Source organism: Aotus nancymaae, unplaced genomic scaffold (genome assembly GCF_030222135.1).
Source record: "Aotus nancymaae isolate 86718 unplaced genomic scaffold, 86718_ANA_hifiasm-v0.15.2.pri h1tg000006l, whole genome shotgun sequence".
Classification (NCBI taxonomy): domain Eukaryota; kingdom Metazoa; phylum Chordata; class Mammalia; order Primates; family Aotidae; genus Aotus; species Aotus nancymaae.
The window spans coordinates 39030523-39053064 of NW_026988417.1; the positions used below are offsets into that span (position 1 = coordinate 39030523).

The window sequence follows — 22542 nt, forward strand, 5'->3', positions numbered from 1 at the left end:
TACATTTGCTTTTCAATCCATGTTTGCTGTACTTTAATTATTTCTAATATTGTTTGCTTGTTTGTTTCTTTTTTTTTTGAGGCAGAATCTCCCTCTGTTGCTCAGGCTGATGTGCAATGGCGAGATTTCGGCTCACTGCAGCCTCCACCTCCCAGGTTCAAGCGATTCTCCTGCCTCAGCCTCCTGAGTAGCTGGGATTACAGGCACCTGCCACCATGCCTGGCTAATTTTTTTGTATTTTTTTAGTAGAGATGGGGTTTCACCAGGTTGGCCAGGCAGGTCTCAAACTCCTGATTTGGTGATCAGCCTGTCTTGGCCTCCCAAAGTGCTGGGATTACAGGCGTGAGCCACTGTGCCTGGCCCCTAGTACTGTTTCTCAGCACAAATAGGTTACTTTTAGTATCTTACAGAAGGGATCAACAGAGGGTCAGTCTCTTGGTGTATGTGAAGACAACTCCGTTCACCTGTTTTTCATTCAGAATGTACTGAGTTCTTTAGGTTCTTTACGGGGTTGATTCAGAGAAAGCGGAGGACTTGATGACTAACAGAGCATCTCTCCATAGCTGGACTTGTCGTGTTGTTTCCTAATTATTCACTTGTATTTCTGTCTCTCCTGTTGCACCTTGGCCTTAGTGTCAAGCTGTGCAATAGCCAATGTTCCCACTTTCATGGAGTTTAAGGATTTAATTAGGGATAAGGATGTGAACTGGAGTTATAAAAGAAACAGATAAGATCAATGTAGATGGGTGATCAGTGCTATGAAGAAAATAAATCAGGAAAAGGGAGAGAGAATATTTAGTAGTTTGGTAGGAGAGGGAGGCCTGATTGAGGAGAGGCCTGAAAGATGTTGACAGACCACATTTAGTGATCTGGTTTTTACACAAACCATCTCGTTGAAAAAGAAAGCAGGCCTAGGTTTCTCCCTGTTGCCCTGAGAGGGACACACGTGCTTTTTGCCATGATCAGTGTTCGATATGGCCCAGCACCCTCCAGCAGTGACTGCCTTCATTGGGGATGCTAACCCATCTGTCTGCCTGCTGGGAACAAACGAATTAGGTGGTTTCAGGGAATGGATTAGCAAATAGACCAGAACAGAAAATTGGCATGATTCATAGCAGCAGGGTGGTGCCGGAGGTTTACACAGGCAAGTGGTTTCTAACGGATTCTGGACAAAAGGAAGGAAATGACTAGAACTCAGGGCCTAGACAGGACTCAAAGTAGAGTGAAGAGCTGGCCTGCAGGGTCCTGCCGAGCAATTCCAAGAATCTGCAGGCTGAGCATGTATGTTTGCGGCAGCACAAGCTTGAGAAGCAGCGAGGTTGCAGCTCGCTGGAGCCCAACTGTTGATGCAGCTGGACGTCCTCTGTAGCCATGTTTAAATAAGAACATAGTGAGGCGGCACAATCTGTCTGTAGAACTTTTACACTAATTGAAACAGATAGGGGTGCAATTCACAAGTGAGTCACCAGAGTTAGCCTAAGGGCAGTTGTTGCATCGTAGGTCTGTTGTCTCAGGGAATTGACTTACTGAGGTGTTGGACTGAAGTTATTTTTTAAAAAAGTCTTCAGACAGCCCCAGATAAGTCACTGCACATGTGTACTTCTTAAATACATCTCCTCTTTCTCCTCTATCTCTTCCTCCTCTTCATCGCTTCTCTCTGCAGCCCGGCACCTGGTACCTCTCTCACCCAACTTTGATTGCTCTAGCATCTAACAGTGCTGTGCCCATAGTAATGCTGAACCATGTTTCATAAGTGAATCAGTCATCACAGTCATCATCTCCCCACATTAGTTCACTTAGTACTTTAAGATTTTCCAAAGTGCTTTTCCTTGTCTTGTTTTAATGATTGCCAGCATTCGGTCAGCACTCTAGAGGTTATAAAGTACTTTGTGTACGCTGTGTCCAATGACGTCACAGCAATGCTGTGGGTTGTAATTATTCGACTCATTTTGCAGGCAAGGAAGCTAAGGTTCAGGAATGCTAAATGACTCATCTGTGCCCACGTAACTAATTCTTGGCAGAATCAGGATTTGTAATCAGATCTCTCGCTCCAAGCTCCCTTTTTTCCATTCCATGATGCTTTCATCTGAGGCTCAGGATGACCCTGTGAGGTGTTAGTGTGAGAGGTGAGGACCAGGAGGATAACATGGCTCATGCAGGCCACGCACGTGCAGTCACTGACCAGAAGTGAGGTCTTCCATCCAAGCCTTGGCTGTCACTGTTTTCATCCTTGCTATCAGAGCATTTTTTAAAAAATTGAACCCACTTACTATGTGGTTGTCTGCTAGGCATTCATTGAGTAAACAGATATCGCTGGTATCTCTGTTAACAAATGGAAAAGTCAGAAAGAAGGAAATAATCCATAAATCCAGGCCTCAAACTGTATTTGTCTTGCTTCTCTGGGTACTGCATGCAAACCCATATAATTTTTATTTTTTCTCTTGTTAGTGTAGACCCTTTTATTGGGCTCATACCTAAATCAACATGGCAGAACATTTTCCCCTGCTTCTCTGTTATTTACTGGACTCCCATTTTTTGGAGTTGAAAAGGACCTCAGGGAGGATTTAGCCCAATCTATCATCTTACAGGTGAAGAATCTGATTTTCCTCATTGCCCAAGACACACAGATGGCTTTGGGGAAGCTGGGACTTGAGGGCCGAGCTTTGGCTCCCAAGGGCTCTCACCTCTTCCTACAGGCCTCAGAACTTCCAACCTCTAACCTGGAGCTTTGGACTCTGTGATTCATTTCAGGTTTCTATGATGGAAGTTTAAGGGCTGGCTGGGCACAGTGGCTCATGCCTGTAATCCCAGCATTTTGGGAGGCCGAGGCGGGCAGATCACCTGAGGTCGGGAGTTTGAGACCAGCCTGGCCAACATGATGAAACCCCTGTCTCTACTAAAAATACAAAAGTCAGCTGGATGTGGTGGTGGGTGTCTGTAGTCCCACCTACTTGGGAGGCTGAGGCAGGAGAATTGCTTGAACCTGGGAGGTAGAGGTTGCAGCAGTGAGCCAAGATCACACGACAACGCTTCAGCCTGGGTGACAGAGAAAGACTCCATCTTAAAAAAAAAATGAAAAAGTCATAGACAAAGGCCATCACATGAAACCAGTAAGAGTAGAGAACAGGAAGACACAGGACACGCCAGCCAGCCAGCAGCACCCCCTGGCTTATTAGCAATAAGCTCAACCGCTAGAGCTGTGAGTCCTGAACAACTCAGGCTGGGGTTTTGTGTGTTCAGGGGCACCCCAGGGAAACTCTCCCACCCTTCTCCCCAAATGCTCCTCAGGAAAATCTGCAATCTAGCCTGGCTGGCACAAGTGAAAGAAATCATAAAAGAAAGAGATTCTATCAATGTTCTTCTGTCTCTCCTAAGAAAATCCATAAATATTGCACATTAATGGTTGAAAAGATTAGAAGAAACAATGAAATAAAAAGATGATAATAAAAATCACTTCAATAACCACTGCTACATTTTTTCATCTCTACCCTTCCAGACTTTTTCTTATCCACATATGTGTGTATTTTTACAAAACTGGGATTGTATGGTGCAATCTGATTTGCAATCTGGTTTTTTCATTTATTATATTGTGAACAGCTTTCAATATCAGCATGTTAACGAATATACATACTCCTACACTATGTAATGGCAGCATGATAGCCTAGATTTTTCGAAGGAATCTGTAACCATGTTTGTTCATTGCATCCATGGACTTCTAAGGTGTGTGTGTGTATGTGTGTGCACACACACATGTATATATATATACAGACACACATATATGTAGATACATATATACATATGTATAAATAGCCTTGCTCAGATTTGTAGTAATAACCTCAGATATATCCAGCACTATGTACTTTGCATATGTTAATTTTTTTTTTTTTTTTTGAGATGGAGTCTAGCTCTGTCACCCAGGCTGGAGTGTAGTGGCACTATCTCAGCTCACTACAACCTCTGCCTCCCGGGTTCAAGCAATTCTCCTGCCTCAGCCTCCTTAGTAGGTGGGACTACAGGCTGCGCCACCATGCCTGGCTAATTTTTTTTGTATTTTTAGGAGAGACAGGGTTTCACCACATTAGCCAGGATGGTCTCAATCTCCTGACCTCGTGATCCACCCGCCTTGGCCTCCCAAAGTGCTGAGATTACAGGCATGAGCCACCGTGCCCGGCAACATATGTTAATTTATTTACATCTTGTAAGCACCCAGGATAAAAGTAAAGTTTTCATACCTACTTTACAGATTGGGAAACTTACTCAAGGTCAGTCACTGGCATATGTGGCAGAGACAAGATTCAGTCCAGGCAACCTGCTCCCCAGCCTGGCCTCCTGACTGCCACCCTTCCAATAACGGGCCACCCACTTGGTTGCACACTCTAACTCCTTGGTTACATAAACTGGGAGGGCCTATAGGGAACATACAAAGAAAAATCTTAGTATGACGGATGTGAAGTCCAGAGGTTTCTTTTCTTCTTCTTCTGTTTTTTGGTTTTGTTTTTTTGAGACAGAGTCTTGCTCTGTTGCCCAGGCTGGAGTGCAGTGGTGTGACCTTGGCTCACTGCAACCTCCGCCTCCTGAGTTCAAGCAATCCTCTCGTCTTAGCCGTCCGAGTAGCTGAGGTTACAGGTGTGCACCACCATGCCCGGCTAATTTTTGTATTTTTAGTAGAGACAGGGTTTTACCATGTTGGCCAGGCTGGTCTCAAACTCCTGACCTCAGGTGTTCCATCTGCCTCGGCCTCCCAAAGTGCTGGGATTACAGGCATGAGCCACCACATGCCTGGCCGCCGATATTTCTTTAACTTCCTTTCAAGTCACCTGCATGTTTCTTCCAGAGTGTGGCGACCATAGGCGGCTCTCCTCTCTCCGGTCTTTGCTGCTCCTTCACACCCCAGCCCGGGCTCCATCTTTTTCTGCCTTCCTTCTCTGCCCTTCCCACAAGGTTGGGCTCCATGTGAAGGTGCTGTGTCAGATCCCCTTTGTCCCCGGAGGAGGCCGAAGCCTTTTGGATGACCCAGAGTAGAACAGCTAGGAAACCAACACGCCTTCCTCTTGGTACTCTTGACACCTCTCAGAAGACAGCTGCTGTGTGTTTTGGGCCCACCTAGTCACTTTCCTCCATTATACCAGACTTCCCCTCAGGAAGGGAGGGGAGGGGGCTGAGGGGAGGAAGGAAAGGAGTGGAGAAGGGGGGAAGAAAACCCCCATCCTGCCACAACACAGAGCCTCGGATTTTGCTCTGCTTTGATGCTACGGTCTCTGATTCTCTCTGGTTCTTTCTGAAGTTTGGGGGTGGGGTAGAGAGAACATGTCCTGAGTCTTCAAGCTGCAGCATGGCTTTAAGAGGCTTTAGATGGGGAGCCCTGAAAGGACACCTCTAATATCCCTCAGAAAAAGACTGGGCAGCTGAGGTGGGGCTGTTGTTAGGTTTGACTGGCTGAAGGTTTGTGTAGAGGGGACTCAGGGTCCCTTTCTCTGCCAGGGCATTTTCTTAGGAATGGGACCTCTCGGCTGGGTGCGGTGGCTCACGCCTGTAATCCCAGCACTTCATTATCACTATTATTATTTGAGAAGGAGTTTTGCTCTTGTCACCCTGGCTGGAGTGCAATGGTGCAATCTCAGCTCACTGCAACCTCCACTTCCTGGGTTCAAGTGATTCTCCTGCCTCAGCCTCCCAAGTAGCTGGGACTACAGGCACCTGCCGCCATGCCTGGCTAATTTTTGTATTTTTAGTAGAATTGGTTTCACTATGTTGGCCATGCTGGTCTGGAACTCCTGACCTCAGGTGATCCACCTGCCTGGGCCTCCCAAAATGCTGGGATTACAGGAATGAGCCACTGTGCCCCGTCAAACTCCTATATTATTTAGACTCAACAGACACTGTCCAATTGTGCTGAAAACAGATGCTTGGTGGTGCAAAGAAAAATCAGCACTGAGACAAAGGATCTCTCAGCAAGCAATTTTTACTTCCTGGACATAAACTGGGAGGGCCTATAGGAAACATACAAAGAAATGGTACCCTTGCTAGCCATCTTGTCATGAGAGTACAATGAACAAAGGAAAAACAGACATCTTTATCCCTTACGCATTTGGGGGTCATCCTTACTGCTGTGCTTGATCTCCATTGGCTGGAGCCAGACCTCACAGTCTAAACCAAAACCAGATTGGCCAACAACTTAAAACTTTTCTAAACAGGTAAGGGGCATAGTCTGCGAGCTGGGACATGCCTGTGAGCACGTCCAGCACAGATATCTTGGTTAAAGTACAAGGACATAGAATATACTACATGCCTGTAAGCACGGCACGTTCAACAGCTACACAGGATAGGGCTTAACAAAGTTATTAGCACACTTATGATTTATTCTTTAACAAGAAAGGAAACTTTGAAGAGGAATTTTTACTTCTCACAAATTGCTGTAAAACTTTTTACATATGTCATTCTCTCAATTTCTTTGCTTAACTTTGTTGACATAAAGGAGGAAACTCAGAAAAAATTAATATAGAGTCCATTTGGGCCAAGGCTGAGGACTGCAGCCCAGGAAACACTGGGAGATTCTCCTGAGAATAAAGGAGAGGCTCAAGTTTTTAAGGAAAAAAGGGTGAATCAGGAGAGGGGCAATTGCAAAAGTTGTTTTTCAGGAATTCTCATGGGCTTACAGAAATAACATTGATTACTAATTGCCTATATATTGTTGAACTGTAGTGTATGGATAATGTCGTCTAGCATACGGCATCAGTAGGATAACTTATGGTTACTTGGTGGTGACAGTCAGTCTAGAGTCCATATAGCAGGAGACTTCAAAATAAATAGCTCAAGGTGGAAGGGGGTAGAGTGAGCCATGACTGCTGTCTCATTTTATTTTATTTATTTATTTATTTTATTTTATTTTAAGACAGAGTTTCACCATGTTGGTCAGGCTAGTCTTGAACTCCCGACCTCAGGCGATCCGCCCACCTTGGCCTCCAGAGTGCTTGGATTACAGGCGTGAGCCACCATACCCGGCCTGCTGTCTCATTTTAATGCCTCTCTGGGCCTGATCACTTAAAAGGACTCATATTCCTCAGATAAAAAATGTCTTTTCTTTCTCACCTTGCCATAGTCGAGTAACAGTTTACAGACCTGCCCAGGATGACAGGTTGCACTTTGAGCAGTGTTGATCGAGTCCACTCATTCCTTCTCCATTTGGGAAGGTTCACTCATTCACAGAATAAAACATTCATTACATATGTGTTATAAGCCAGACATAGATGGTTCAGACTTACCCTGTCCTCAGGTGATTGCTGTGACAGCACGACCATGTGTTATGATCACATCATTGAATTGGAGTGGTCTAGTCATCAGTAGAATGTCATGTTCACCGTGATAGCACTGAAAACAAAAATTGCCCCAGGCCTGGTCTGGGACAGACCCTTTTTTGTATGTGATGTGATTCACAACTTCCTTCTGGGAAGAAACTCAGTGATCCTGATAAAATGCCTAAGCTGTTTTCTGATGGACTCTAACGGGATTAAGACATGTTCTGGGAAACAAGTCACACACCCTGGCTCCCTGACCGACAGCGGACTTTCAGACAACAGCACAGTTGACTTTTAACCAGATATTCTTTTTTTTCCTTTTTTTTTCCGACAAAGTCTTGCTCTGTCACCCAGGCTGGAGTGCAGTGGTATGATCTTGGCTCACTGCAACCTCCGTCTCTCGGGTTCAAGTGATTTTCTTGCCTCAGCCTCCCAACTAACTGGGACTACAGGCCTGTGCCATTACACCCAGCTAACTTTTGTATTTTTAGTAGAGACGGGGTTTCACCATGTTAGCCAGGTTGGTCTTGAACTCCCGACTTCAGGCAATCCGCCCACCTTGACCTCCCAAAGTGCTGAGATTACAGGTGTGAGCCACCGCTGCCTAATCAGACATTCTTTTATCCTGTGTCTAGTCTAACAATGACTATCTGGCTAGTCTCTTTTTCTATAAAATGCCCTATCAAGTGTAAATCTTGGAAATAGACTCCTAGAGGCTTTTTCTCTTGAAGAAAGGCTGCAATACAGTTACAACATGTGGTCATAACTAAAGAGACGGGAGGAGAGAATTCTGATGGGTTGGTGGAGTTGGTGGGACTCAGTGGCCCTGAGAAAGCTTTATGGTAATTCTGAGTCTCAGTTTTCTCACCTGTGAAATGGAGACAATCATGCCCCAGGAGAGGTATTAATGGCTGTGAGAATCGATGTGGAATGGAAAGGGCCTGCTATTTGCCCAGCATGTATTAGTGCACCCTACATGCACACGATGATGATGATGATCATGATCATGATGATGATGGTGGTGACTATGGACTCCTGGTCTCTGAAAGAATTAAGAATATGCCACACCAAACATGCCATTCTGGTATATTGACTGCTTAAGTTAAAAAGACACATGGAAACCAGTAGGTGCAAGATCACTCTGACCTCTGTGCTTGCTTTATTCCTTCCTTCCTTCCTTTTTTCCCTCCCTCCCTTCTTTCTCTCTCTCTTTCTTCTTTCTTTCTCCTTCCTTCCTTTCTCTATTTCTTTTCTTTCTTTCTTTCTCTCTTTCTCTCTTTCTTTCTTTCCCTCTCTTTCTTTCCTTCCTTGAGATGGCATTTCACTCTTGTTGCCCAGGCTGGAGTGCAATGGCACGATCTGGGCTCACCACAGCCTGCGTCTCCTGGGTTCAAGGGATTCTCCTGCCTCTGCCTCCCGAGTAGCTGGGATTACAGGTGTGCCTGGCTAATTTTGTATTTTTAGTAGAGACGGGGTTTCTTTCTGTTAGTCAGGCTGGTTTTGAACTCCTGACCTCAGGTGATCCTCCCCCTTGGCCTCCCAAAGTGCTGGGATTACAGGCATGAGCCACCATGCCCAGCCTGTGCAGTTTCTTAAAAGCAGGAGATGAAAAGTGGGAAAGATACAACGTTCTTATCTTTGAGGTTGAGAAGTAGAGACCAAGAGTATTCTGCACAGACCTTGTTCAAATAACGCTTATCTTTTTTTTTTTTTTGAGATGGAGTCTCACTTTGTCGCCAGGCTGGAGTGCAGTGGCGTGATCTCAGCTCACTGCAACCTCCGCCTCCCAGGTTCAAGCAATTCTCTGCCTCAGCCTCCCGAGTAACTGGGACTTGTAGTTACTAGCACATTCCACCACGCCCACCTAATTTTTGTGTTTTTAGTAGAGACAGGGTTTCACCATGTTGGCCAGGTTGGTCTCAATTTCTTGACCTTGTGATCTGCCCGCCTCAGCCCCCTAAAGTGCTGGGATTACAGGCGTGAGCCGCCGCGCCCGGCCAACCAATAACTCTTATCTTTTAAGCCTCTCCACATAATTTAGTTTATTCTTCACAACTTACTACTCCTTGTCCAATCCAGTCTATATTCATAAGTAACTGACTCTAGCTGCTTCTTTGGGGGTCTTCATTTCCTTAGCAGGGCTCCCGGGCCATGTAAAACTTATATGAAATAAAATTGTATGCTTTTCTCCTCTTGATTGATCTACATCAGTTTACTCTTTGGGCCCAGCTGAGACCCTAAGAGCATGGAAGTGGAGTTTTGCTGTCCCTACATCTCCTCAAGTAGAGACCTCGAGTTCCGGGGTATGACTACCTGGCCATTCTCTTTTCCTAAAAAATGCCCTATCAAGTGTGAATCTTGGAAATAGACTCCTAGAGGCCATTTCTCTTGAAGAAAAGGCTGCAATGCAGTTACAACACGTGGTCATAACTAAAGAGAGAGGAGAGAATTCTGATGGGTTGGTGGAGTTGGTGGGACTCGGTGACCCTGAGAAAGCGTTACAGTATTTCTGAGTCTGAGTTTTCTCATCTATGAAATGGAGACAAGAGTGCCCCAGGAGGTGGCTGTGAGAATTAATGTGGAATTAATTGAAGAACCACCCAATGGGTTCACCTTGCCGGCTGCCTAGACAGCTGATTTCTCAAGACGGGAATGGCAATAGAGAAAGAGTAATTCATGCAGAGCCAGCTGTGCGGGAGACCAGAGTTTTACTGTTACTCAAATCAATCTCCCTGAGCATGTGGGGATCAGAGTTCTTAAGGATAATAATTTGGCTGGCGGGTGTGGGCTCAGAGAGTGGGGAGCGCTGATTGGTCCAGTTAAGATGAAATCATAGGGGGTCAAAGTGAGTTGTTCTTGCTGACTTCTGCTCCTTGGTGGGATCGCAGAACTGGTTGAGCCAGATTATCAGTCTGGGTGGTGTCGTCTGCTGCAGGGTCTGCAAAATATCTCAAGCACTGATCTTAGGTTTTGCAACAGTGATATCATTCCCAGGAGCAATTTTGGGAGGTTCAGACTCTTGCAGCTAGAGGCTGCATGGCCCCTAAACCATGATACCTAATCTTGTAGCTAATTTGTTAGTCCTGCAAAGGCAGACTGGTCCCAGGCAAGAAGGGGTTTTTTGGGAAAGGGATATTATCCATTTTGTTTCAGAGTTTAAACTATAAGCTAAATTCCTTCTCAAGGCTAGTTCAGCCTACATCCAGGAATGAAGAAAGACAGTTCAGAGGTTAGAAGGAGGATGGGGTCGGCCTGATCTCTTTCACTGTCATAATTTCCTCGGTTATGATGTTTGTAAAGGCAATTTCATTATCTGCTCCCAGTCAAGCTCTGGGCTGTTGCTTCTCCCTCAAGCCTGAGATGGGAGGGACAGATGCCCCACGGGCCTGGGAAAGGGGCAAGCAGGTACCTAGTGCCTCAGGGTGAGCAGGGGCCTCCTGAAATGAGAAAGTCAGTGGGCTTGCCTTTGGGGCAACGCTCCCAGTTCCCACAGGGCCAAGCTCCTCCTGAGCAGAGGGCAGGGAAGAAGCCAGCCTGAGCCTGGGGTCCTGGGGGAGGTAGGACAGACACTGGAGGCCGGGCCACTGCAGGCCTGCTATCTGGAACCCAGCCAAGCCTCATCGGCCTGCAGCTGTGGGAGCAGGCAGAGCCCTGCTGTGGTTTTAACTCTGTGGCTGCCACTCAGGGACCATTTATGAGCTGTCTTTTTCACAATGTTTCTCTTAGCCTGATGCTTGGGCTGAGAGAAGAGAGGCTGCTGAAAGCTGTCTGCGTCTGTTTTCTTTGTGCTATTGGTAGGAGAAACACACTTGGCACATACTGAGTCATTTTTCTCCTTCCACCTCAATCGACTTGGTCTGAGAAAGTGAATCCATGTGGAAGGGGCTCTGGGCGAGGGATGAGGGAGAGAAGGAGAGGCAGAGGGAAGGGAGAGGGAGGAGGGAGGTGGCAGCTTGGCCAGTGTTTCTAGCTTGCATCATATTGTGGAGACTTGACAAGTGCAATTTTCTGCCTGTGGTGAAGGGAGGAGGTGGAAGCAAAAGAGAAAGAGCAGAGCCTTAGGCAGGTGTAGGTACAGCGCTGCCGCCAGCCTGCAGGACATCTTTGTGAGAGTCAGAAAATGGTGCCCGCTCTGCCTGCACACGCCCTGTGCCAGCACAGAGCTTTGGCGAGCCCAGCACAGCTAGATTTCAGTCTCCACTGTCCCCTCTGCCTTGTTCAGTGAATGGCCTGTGAAACTGTGACCAGTAGCCCTGACTGGAGGAAGACTCATCCCAAATGGTGTGGAAGAAGAGGGCTCACAAGAGACTGAAATAAGAAGAGGGAAACTGCCCTTGGTTATGGCTGCAGTATTCGCTGGGTGTAAGTGTACAGTCCATTTCCAGAAAGCCTGACTACGAGGCAATCACTCTTACTCACTGAGTACAGCTCTTTACTTTCTCCACTGAGGCATCCACCAAACCCTGCAAAATCTAGTTAACTGCTCCCTTGCCTCTTCCACCAAACTGGACTCTGTCCTTGTTTCTGTAAACCAAAAGGTATCTGAGTCAGGTCTCAATCAATTTAGAAAGTTTATTTTTTCAAGGTTAAGGATCTGCTTGTGACACAGCCTTGGAAGGTCCTGACATGTGCCCAAGGTGGTCGGGACATGTCTTGCTTTTTTGTTGTTGTCGCCCAGGCTGGAGTGCAGTGGCGTGATCTTGACTCACTGCGACCTCTGCCTCCCGGGTTCAAGTAATTATCCTGCCTCAGCCCCCTGAGTAGCTGGGATTACAGGCATGCACCACCACGCCCAGCTAATTTTGTATTTTTTTTTTTTAATACTAGAGATGGGGGTTTCTTCATGTTGGTCAGGTTGGTCTCAAACTCCCAACCTCAGGTGATTGGGCTGCCTCAGCCTCCCAAAATACTGGGATTACAGGCGTGAGCCACCACGCCCGGCCACATCTTGCTTTTATGCATTTTAGGGAGACATGAGACATCATCAATGCTTGTAAGATATACATTGGTTTAGTCTGGGAAGGCACACAACTTGAGGCAGAGGCTTCCCGATCACAAGCAGTTAAAAGACAAAAGGCTGCGGTGGACTCTTTAGAGTCCTTGATGAGCCTTCCACTGAATACAAAATTTAGTCTGGCTCAGTGAATCTGCAATTTGACATAAACAATAGGGCAGAGGAAGCAATCAGATATGCATTTGTCTCACTTGAGCCTCAGAGGGATGATTTGAGTTCTGTACTGTCTGTCCTTTGTCCACAGGAATTTCGTTGTGGGCAAATTGTGAGGGAGGTATGGAGCTTTTTATCTTTGTAGCTGTTAAAATTTGTGCTCTGAATGAAGAGATCCCCCAAACAGGCTTTGTGGGAGCAACACGGCTGTTTATTCACCTGGGTGCAGGCGGGCTGAGTATGAAAAGGGAGTCAGTGGAGGGTGGTGGGATAGGAGTTGGTTTTATAGGTTTGGGGTGGGCAGTGGAAAGTTACAGAAGTTACAGTTTAGGGCAGTTTTTTGCAAGCTGGGAAGGGGTCGTAGGGTGTGCAGTCACGAGGTTGACCAAGGTCCATTGCAAAGTCCAATGACCTTGTCAACTGAGGTGGGAATAAGAAACAATAGAAGAATGTCTCAGGTTAGTTAGGAGCTGCAGAATTCTAACTAACCTAAGAATTCTTCCGTTTTTCATGATCTTCCAGCTCCTTCAGGTTTTCTAATTCTGGAAGGCCCTCCAGAGGTGTCTGGTGCACGTCACAGGGATTGCCCTAGCGTCAATGGCGCCATCAGTCAGCCTAAAAGACCTCACAGGGGCTATCTTATTTAGGAATCAAGTGGGAGGCAGGTTTGCCTGACATAGTTCGCAGCTTGTCTTTCCCTTGACTTTGCGATTGTGGAGTCTCAAGATTTATTTTCCTTTCACATTTCCATTCCTGTATTGCTCTTTTTTTACTTCCCATTGTTACAGGAAGAGGGTACCCATCCAGACCCCAAGAGAGGGTTCTTGGATCTCTCACAAGAAAGAATTTAGGGTGAGTCCCTAGAGTGAAGTGAAAGCAAATTGATTAGGAAAATAAAGGAATGAAAGAATGGCTACTCATAGACAGAGAAGTCCTGAGGGCTGCTGGTTGCCCATTTTTATGGTTATTTCCTGATGATATGCTAAACAAAGGGTGGATTATTCATGCCTCCCCTTTTTAGACCATATAGGGTAACTTCCTGAGGTTGCCAGGTGTTTGTAAACTGTCATGGTGCTGGTGGGAGTGTAGCACTGAGGTCGACCAGAGGTCACTCTTATGACCATCTTGGTTTTGGTGGGTTTGGGCTGGCTTCTTTACTGCATCCTGTTTTGTCAGCAAGGTCTTTATGACCTGTATCTTGTGCTGACCTCCTATCTCATCCTGTGACTTAGAATGCCTTAACCATCTGGGAATGTAACTCAGTAGATCTCAGCCTCATTTTACGCAGCCCTTACTCAATATGCTCTGGTTCAAATGCCTCTGACATCAGGAAGAGGCTTCCTGTAGTTCAGAATAAAATTTCTACCCCCAAACTTTCTGCTGCGAATATTCACTACCTCTTCTAGGAAAGCTCTGGTGCCTGATTCTGCTGAAAGCATCTTTTTTCTCCCACTGCCCCCCATCCCTTATCAAATGACCTCTCAGAAAGAAGATACAAAGGGAAGGGAACATGACAGTGGAGAAATGCTGCCTAGCCACGTACAATTTCTTGCTTTAATTCATTGTCTTCTTGGAGAGACTATCAAAAGCTTTCATCAGAGTCTCAAGAGTCCATGACCCCAGAATTTTAAGAGCTGCTGACACCAAAGGATTCATGAAATCCCCTAAGAAAAGGGTACAGAAAGTTCAGGAAGGGTTTATTACATTTATTTTATCCCACTGTCTGATTTTTGGCAGCTTATTTTATTTATTTATTTATTTAACCATGAGCATGAACGGTGTTGCTTATTTTCCTGACTGCCTTGGATGGTCCTGAGACTCATATTATTCTAATTGCCAACTAGAGGCCATCCCATTCTTCAGTCTGCCACCCCCCAAGCTACCCTCCATTGTGTGCCCAGAGTTGTAATCCAATCAGCTCTGGGGTTAAAAGCCTCCAGTCCCACCTATATGCCCTTCTCTTGCTCTGTTCCCAAGCCACCCTTCCACCCCTGCCAGGCTGGCTAATGTACTGCCCATATAAACCAAAAATAACATGTTAAGTCACTCAACAGACTGCATTGAACCCCTCTTCTTGGCCAAGGGAATTCCAAAGTATACCTGAAAAGTTAGTTTAGGCCATGGTGGAAAGGGGGGTGGACACGCCACGTTATACCCTCCTTTCTTTGGAATTCAGGCACAACTGACCAGCATCAACATTAAAACACCATCCTGGGCAACAGAAGGAGACCTGGCCTCTAAAAAAAAAAACAAAACAACGCCGGGCGCAGTGGCTCTTGCCTGTAATCCCAGCACTTTGGGAGGCCGAGGCGGGTGGATCACCTGAGGTCAGGAGTTCGAGACCCGCCCTTACCAACATGGTGAAAATCCATCTCTACTAAAAATACAAAATTAGCTGGGAGCGGTGGCACATGTCTGTAATCCCGGCTACTCAGAAGGCTGAGGCAGGAGAATTACTTGAACCCAGGAGGCAGAGTTTATGGTGAGCCGAGATCACGCCGTTGCACTCTAGCCTGGGCAAGAAGAGGGAAACTCCGTCTCAAAAAAAACAAAAGATAACTAACAACAATGAAAAACATGAAAACAGAGTTCTTAAGACTGACAAAACAGGCTTTTGTAGCAATAAAATACCAAATTCCAGCCTAACTCTAGTATAGCGCCACATGTCAGATAGTAGGCCCTGAAGGAAATTAAAGTATTTTATCCCCAAATATGTTTATCTGATGTATTTAGATATGGCCGCACAAAGCCATCTCTTGTGGGAGAAATGTATGTCTGGTCTAGAACTCATGGCCTCAAGCGATCCTCCCACCTTAGCCTCCCAAAGTGCGGGGATTACAGGTGTGAGTCACCTCTCCTGGCTGAAATTTACGTTCTGTAGAGAATCCTCTTCCCTCTCCAGGTTCTTTTTGGATCCTGAAGAGATTAGCTGAGAGTCTGGCACCTTTTAAAGGTCTGAATAGGAAACATTTGCCATCTATTGCCTCTAAGGGTGTCCACCAATGAGGCTTCATCTACATAATAAGAATTTAATCTCCACAATTTCTTTTTTTTTTTTGAGACGGAGTTTCACTCTTGTTACCCAGGCTGGAGTGCAATGGCGCGATCTCGGCTCACCGCAACCTCCGCCTCCTGGGTTCAAGCAATTCTCCTGCCTCAGCCTCCTGAGTAGCTAGGACTACAGGCGTGCGCCACCATGCCCAGCTAATTTTTGTATTTTTTAGTAGAGACACGGTTTCACCTTGTTGACCAGGATGGTCTCGATCTCTTGACCTCGTGATCCACCTGTCTCGGCCTCCCAAAGTGCTGGGATTATAGGCGTGAGCCACTGTGCCCGGCAATCTCCACAATTTCTTATCTTAACCCAGGCACTCCTTTGTATTGATTCTGGGTCTTTAGATAAGAACTTAACTCTCAAACAATTGCCAAACAAAAAAATCTCTGAATCTACTTATGACCTAGAAGTCCTTTCAAGACCTCCACTTTGAGTTGTTTGGCCTTTCTGGACTGAACCAATGTATACCTCACATGTATTGACTGATGTCTGCTTGTAACTCTCCTGAAATATATAAAATCAAGCTGTAACTCAACCACAGGAGCACACGTACTCAGGACCTCCTAGGGCTGTGTCCTGGGTCATGGTCCTCACATTTGGTTCAGAATAAATCTCTTAAAATATTTTAGAGTTGGCTGGGCGTGGTGATGCATGCCTGTAATCCTAGCACTTTGGGAGGCTGAGGTGGGCGGATCACGAGGTCAGGAGATAGAGACCATCCTGGCCAACATGGTGAAACCCCGTCTCTAAAACATGCCACCATGCCTGGCTAATTTTGTATTTTTAGTAAAGACAGGGATTCGCCATTTAAGCCAGGCTGGTCTCCAACTCCCGACCTCTGGTGATCCCGCCTGCCTTGGCCTCCCAAAGTGCTGGGATTACAGGTGTGACCTACTTCGCACAGCCTGAACCTGCTTTTATTATTATTATTACTATTTTTATTAAAAAAAAAATATGGAATGCTTCATGAATTTGCATGTCATCCTTGCGCAGGGGCCATGCTAATCTTCTCTGTGTCGTTCCAATTTTAGTTTATGTGCTGCCGAAGTGAGCGCTGAACCTGCTTTTTAATCACCATCCACAACAGAAGCATCACAGCCATCTGGCTCTAGGCCATCACTCATGATGTCCTTGTCACCCATTCTTCTTGGTTCTCTAGCTCCTCTGTATCATCTGAGGTCAGCTCTTCTGAAGTGAGGAACCCTGAATCTGTGTTCCAAAGCACTCCATTTTCCCTGTCAGATACAACACTGTGTGCTCCAGTTCTCTACCTCCATCTCTCTCACTTGTCTGTGAGCTTCTTTAGAACAGGGCTTGAGTCTTGTTCACAGGTGTCTGCCCAATGTTCCCAATGGTCCCTGGAACATAGTCTGTACATGAGAAATGAGTGTTGAATAACTGAAGCCTTCTCTGACAATTGTATGTCTCCAAATTTTTAATATGTTTATTGTTTCTACTAATGACTGATGATCACAATTACTGGGAGAGTTCTTACGAAATACAAATTTTCAGAGCTCTGTCCCAGCTCTACCAAATTACAATATAGAGGGGAGGAACCTCGAATCTGTTTTTCCACAAAGTTCTCCGGTCTAGTTTGCTTTATATTAGTGATATAGGAGTTAAGAAGAAATCACTTAGGCAGATTGCAAGGGAGTCCTCAGTACGGCTTTTATTTTTATTGTTTAACTTAATTTTTTTTCTTTTTTTGAGACAAAGTCTTGCTGTTGCTGCCTGGGCTGGAGTGCAACGGTGTGATCTTGGCTCACTGTAACCTCTGCCTCTTGGGTTCCAGCGATTCTCCTGCCTCAGTCTCCCAAGTAGCTGAGATTACAGGCACCAGCCACCATGCCTGGCTAATTTTTCTATTTTTAGTAGAGACAGGGTTTTGCCATGTTTGCCAGGCTGGTCTCGAACTCTTGTCCTCAGGTGATCCGGCCCTTGGCCTCCCAAAATGCTGGGATTACAGGCGTGAGCCACTGCACCTGGCCTAGGCTTTTCTTTTTAATGAAAAGCAGCGCCAAATCATTTTCTAACAAAGAACAGCTGGCAAGCTGGGAGCTTTTTCCTCCAGACCCTCCCAATGCTAAAGAGATTAACTAAGATCTGAATAGGACACATTTGTCATCTATTGTCTCTAAAGGCAGCCACTACAAAAATTCCAAAGAACTCTGGTCTCCACAATCTTTATCTTTACCTGAACATTCCCTTTCTCTATATCCCAGATCTTTAGACAAACTCAACCAATTGTCAACTAGAAAATGTTTAAATTGACCTATAGCCTGGAAGCCCCCCTCCCTCACTTTGAGTTGTTCCGCCTTTCTGGATCCAACGATGCATTTCTTAAATGTATCTGATTGATGTCTCATGCCTCTCTAAAATGTATAAAACCAAGCTGCGCTCCAACCACCTTGGACACATGTTCTTAGGACCTCCTGAGGGCTGTGTCACGGGCCATGGTCACTCATATTTGGCTCAGAATAAATCTCTTCAAATGTTTTACAGAGTTCGACTCCGTCAATAGTATCATTATGAAAATAGTTTTGACCTCATGGTTCTCTGAAGTCTTAGGGAACCCCAGGGTTCCTGGACCACACTTTGAGAAGTACAGTTATATTCCTCAACACTCAGCACTTATATCTTGTTCTTGGACTTTTTTTCTTTTTTTTGATACCGGGTCTTACTTTGTTGCCCAGGCTGGTGTGTAGCGGTGCGATCTCGGCTCACTGCAATCTCTGTGCCTCCCATATTCAAGTGATTTTCCCACCTCAACTTCTCTAGTAGCTGGGACTACAGGCATGCACCACCATGTCTGGCTAATTTTTGTATTTCTTGGTAGAGACAGGGTTTCACCATGTTGGCCAGGATGGTCTTGAACCCCTGACTTCAAGTGATCTGCCTGTCTCGGCCTCCCAAAGTGCTGGAATTACAGGCGTGAGCCACTGGCCTCAGATTGTTTTATATTCATTTATTCAACAAATATTTGTTGAGTGCTGCTATGTGCCAGGCAGTGTTCTGGGCTTTGGGGTTCTAAATAGAACTGATCCATGATCAAGAGTGAGAGTTTGAGGCAGGTGGATCGCCTGAGGTCAAGAGTTCGAGACAAGCCTGGTCAACATGGTGAAACTCTGTCTCTACTAAAAATACAAAACTTAGCTGGGCATGGTGGCGGCTACCTATAATCCCAGCTATTTGGCGGGGCTGAGGAAGGAGAATCACTTGACCCCAGCGGGGGGAGGTTGCAATGAACTGAGATTGCACCATTGCACTCCAGCCTGGGCAACAAGAGCAAAACTCCAATGGAAGAAAGGAAGGAAGGGAAAAAAGGAGGGAAGGAGGGAGGGAGGAGAAGAAGGAGAGAGGAGAAAGAAGGGAATAAAAAGCTGGAGGCCAAATGTCACCTTTATTACTGCTACAGATAGGTAGGAAGATATCACCTAGTGTGAGAACCAAATGAACCCCAGAATCAGGTGGATCACTGGCCCATTCTCAGGAGTGCTCACCAGGGGTGGGCTGGGGAGAGGCTATAGCCCTGGGGGAACTTGCAGCATGAAGGAGCAGGGAGATCATGCACTACCCTTGGCCAGGCCTGGCTGCAAGAGAATAAAAGGAAGAACAGAACTGAACATACACAGTTGTTTTTCCAAATTTACCAAGTAGATAAGTCACTCCAAGTATTAGTCCGTTTTCACACTGCTGATAAAGATATACCCAAGACTGGGTAATTTATAAATAAAAAGAGGTTTAACGGACTCACAGTTCCACATGGTTGGAGAGGCCTCACAATCATGGCAGAAGGTGAAAGGCACATCTTACATGACAGCCGGCAAGAAGAGACTGAGAGCCAAACGAAAGAAATTTCCCCTTATAAAACCATCGGATCTCGTGAGATTTCTTCACTACCACAAGAACAGTATGGGGGAAACTGCCTCCATGATTCCATTATTTCCCAATAAGTCACTCCGCAACACGTGGGAATTATGGCAGCTACAATTCAAGATGAGATTTGGGTGGGGACACAGCCAAACCATATCACTCCACCTCCAGAGTGTGGAATGTATAAAAGGGCAAAGAGAGAGACCCGGAGTTATATCAGTGAAATTCCCTTCAGGGGAAGGAAGAGGTGTGCCCCGCCCCCCACAAGCATCTGTAACATTGAATCACATGAAGAAAGTGTTCATTTACATAATGACTCCCACTTACAACTGTAAGCCCCTGAAGGCTAAGGCCTTGTGTTTCCCAGGAGGAAACGATTTCAAAGGACTCTTGAGGCTGCATCCTGGGTCTCAGAGTTTCGTGAGTTTATTTTCCGGAAGAGTCCTGAGCCCATTTAGGCTTCCCTTCTTCCAAGGGAAACCTGAGGCCAAGACATGGAAGCCAGGGAGTGCCCTGACGGTGCGAGGGCCCAGGCTGAGAACTAGGTCCTGAGGTTCTTGGGGACAGGCCAGAAATGAAAACCTGACAAGGGCCCCTCCCATTTCTTTGCACGAGGTCTCCATCTCCTAGCGTTTATTCTTTTCCTGGCAGTTCAGTGTCTATTGTGTTGTGAGCACAGCTTGAGGGGAGCCATCCACCTCTTCACGTATTTTGAGTCCGTCAACCGTGAGAGGCAGAGTGTCAGGTCGTTCAGGTTGGTGGAGCCTGTCTCCCTCCCGCGCACGGTGAGCCCGCTCCCACCTCCCCCGCCCGCCCGCTCGCTCCCTTTGCTTTGCTTTCCCTCCCTCCTGAGGAGCTGCGGGGAGATGAGTAGGAATTTAGTCTAATGGAAGGAATTTTATTTCTCTCTCGCAGTTTGGCAAGATGAGCGCAAGAGGGAAGCCACATCAAAGAAGGAGGCTGCTGCCACCATTAGGTGTCTGCCACGCGTATGAGTCAGGCGAATCTGCGCTTCCGGGGGACGCCCATAGTAAGCCGAGGGCCAGTTAATGTTTTCCATTCACAGAGGCATTTTACAGTATCTGTGTAGGAGTCCCCATGACACAACAGCATCCACGTCATCTAATGTTGGCAAATCAATCTGGGGTCCAAAGTAAACGTTGGTCTAATTGCCGCGGAAAGGATCTAGACTGTTCTTTGACCAACGGACCATATCTAGGGAGGGAGATAAAAGCCATGGTGTCAGATGACCTGAATGTAAAAGCTTAAGTGATCTTGAGCAAATTATTAAACTTTCTAAATAACAGCTTCTCTAATCCCAGCTACTCAGGAGGCTGAGGCAGGAGGATGCTGAAGACCAGGAGTTCAAGGCTGTAGCCCAGGATTGCCCATGTGTGAATAGCCACTGCACTCCAACTTGGGCAATGTAATGAGATCTCTTTGGAAAAAATTAAACATCAGTTTTCTGTCCTGCAAAATAATTGTTTGTTTGTTTTGAGGTGGAGTCTTGCTCTGTCACTCAAGCTGGAGTGCAGTGGCATCGGCTCACTGCAACTTCTGCCTCCTGGGTTCAAGCAGTTCTCCTGCCTCAGCCTCCTGAATAGCTGGGATTACAGGCGCATGCCACAACGCCCAGCTAAGTTTTGTATTTTTATAGAGATAGGATTTCACCATGTTGGTCAGGCTGGTCTAGAACTCCTGACTTTATGATCTGCCCGCCTCGGCCTCCCAAAGTTCTGGGATTACAGGCATGAACCTCTATGCCTGGCCAATACTGGGATAATACAAGTACCCATCTCATAACATAATTAGGAAGTTTAAACGAGGAAACATGTGTAAGGCACTTAGCACATGGCTGAAGACTCAGTAAAAGTTACCCTCTGTCATTTCTGGGACATCCTCAGTCTTGCAGATGACAGTGAAATTAAAAGGGTGGGAAGATGCACTATATGGTCTAAAAGAGGTGGCCCATGCTGCTGGGAAAGCACTTGGTCCCAGAGCAATGAAATGACTCCCAGCCCAGCAAGGTCTTTGTGCATTGGGTGAAGGCCTGAAATAAACCAGAGCACAAAACTGCTGATTCTTTTTCCCATCCTGGAGGCAGCAGGAGGAGGCAGGGCTCACATTGCCCCCACACACCTGGACGAAGCGGGAAGAACCTGTATTTCAAATACTTTAGGCTGAAGCACTCACTGGAAGGAGTGATCCAAGGGGCCTTGAAGGGAAGGCTCTGAGGTCTAGTTGTTGGAGAAAGAGCGAAAAGAGGCCAGGGGCGGTGGCTTATGCCTGTAATCCCAGCACATTGGGAGGCCAAGGCGGGCAGATCACTTGAGGTCAGGAGCTCGAGACCAGCCTGGCCAACATGGTGAAACCCCATCTGTACTAAAAATATAAAAATTATCCAGGCATAATGGTGGGCGCCTGTAATCCCAGCTACTCACGACGCTGAAGCAGGACAAATTGCTTGAACCTGGGAGGCAGAGGTTGCAGTGACCAGAGATTGTGCCATTGTATTCCAGCCTGGTGACAGAATGAGACTCTGACACACACACACACACACACACACACACACACACACACACACAGAACAAAAAGAAAGAGAAGACACAGAGTAGTGGGAAAATAGAAAAGAGCTGCACAACCCTCATCCTCTGTCTGATTCTCCCTCTTTTTCTTATCTCCCTGAAACTGGGAAGGAGACGCTGCCTGGCTGGACCGGGGCTGTTTTAGGAAGGTGAACACAGCAAAAGTCTGTGCCCTGCAAAGTCTCAGCCCTTATCTGTTTCAGGAGAGAACCTTCTGGTGGGAAGGGGATGGGGACCAAGAGCACCCAGAAGGATGAGGAGTCCCTAGTGGGCTGACAGCAAGCCTTGAGGTCGGGGTGGGCTGTGGAGGGGGCTGCTTTGAGCCCTTCAGAGTGCTGGGGGAGGACAAGCCAGCTGTCCTTAGAGAGAATGGAACACCTTGTTACTGGATGGCAAGTAAAAAAAAAGAAAAACAAAATTAAAAAAAAAAAAAAGAGAGAGAATGGAACACCGAGTCTCCTTCCACTGATTCAGGCTGATTTTCTCTGCTGGACTCTTACAATGCTGGCTCCGGAAGTGGGTTGCCATGGTTATGCTGGTTTTAACAGAGGCTAAGTGGCTTCCCTC

At 46.4% G+C, this 22542-nt stretch overlaps 1 non-coding gene across 1 annotated transcript; it reads right to left on the reverse strand.

The window, feature by feature from the left end:
* Positions 1-16465: 16465 nt before the first annotated feature.
* LOC135271931 (U6 spliceosomal RNA) lies at positions 16466-16572 on the reverse strand. Its single transcript, XR_010340062.1, has one exon. It is a non-coding gene; the product is annotated as a U6 spliceosomal RNA (small nuclear RNA).
* Positions 16573-22542: the final 5970 nt, after the last annotated feature.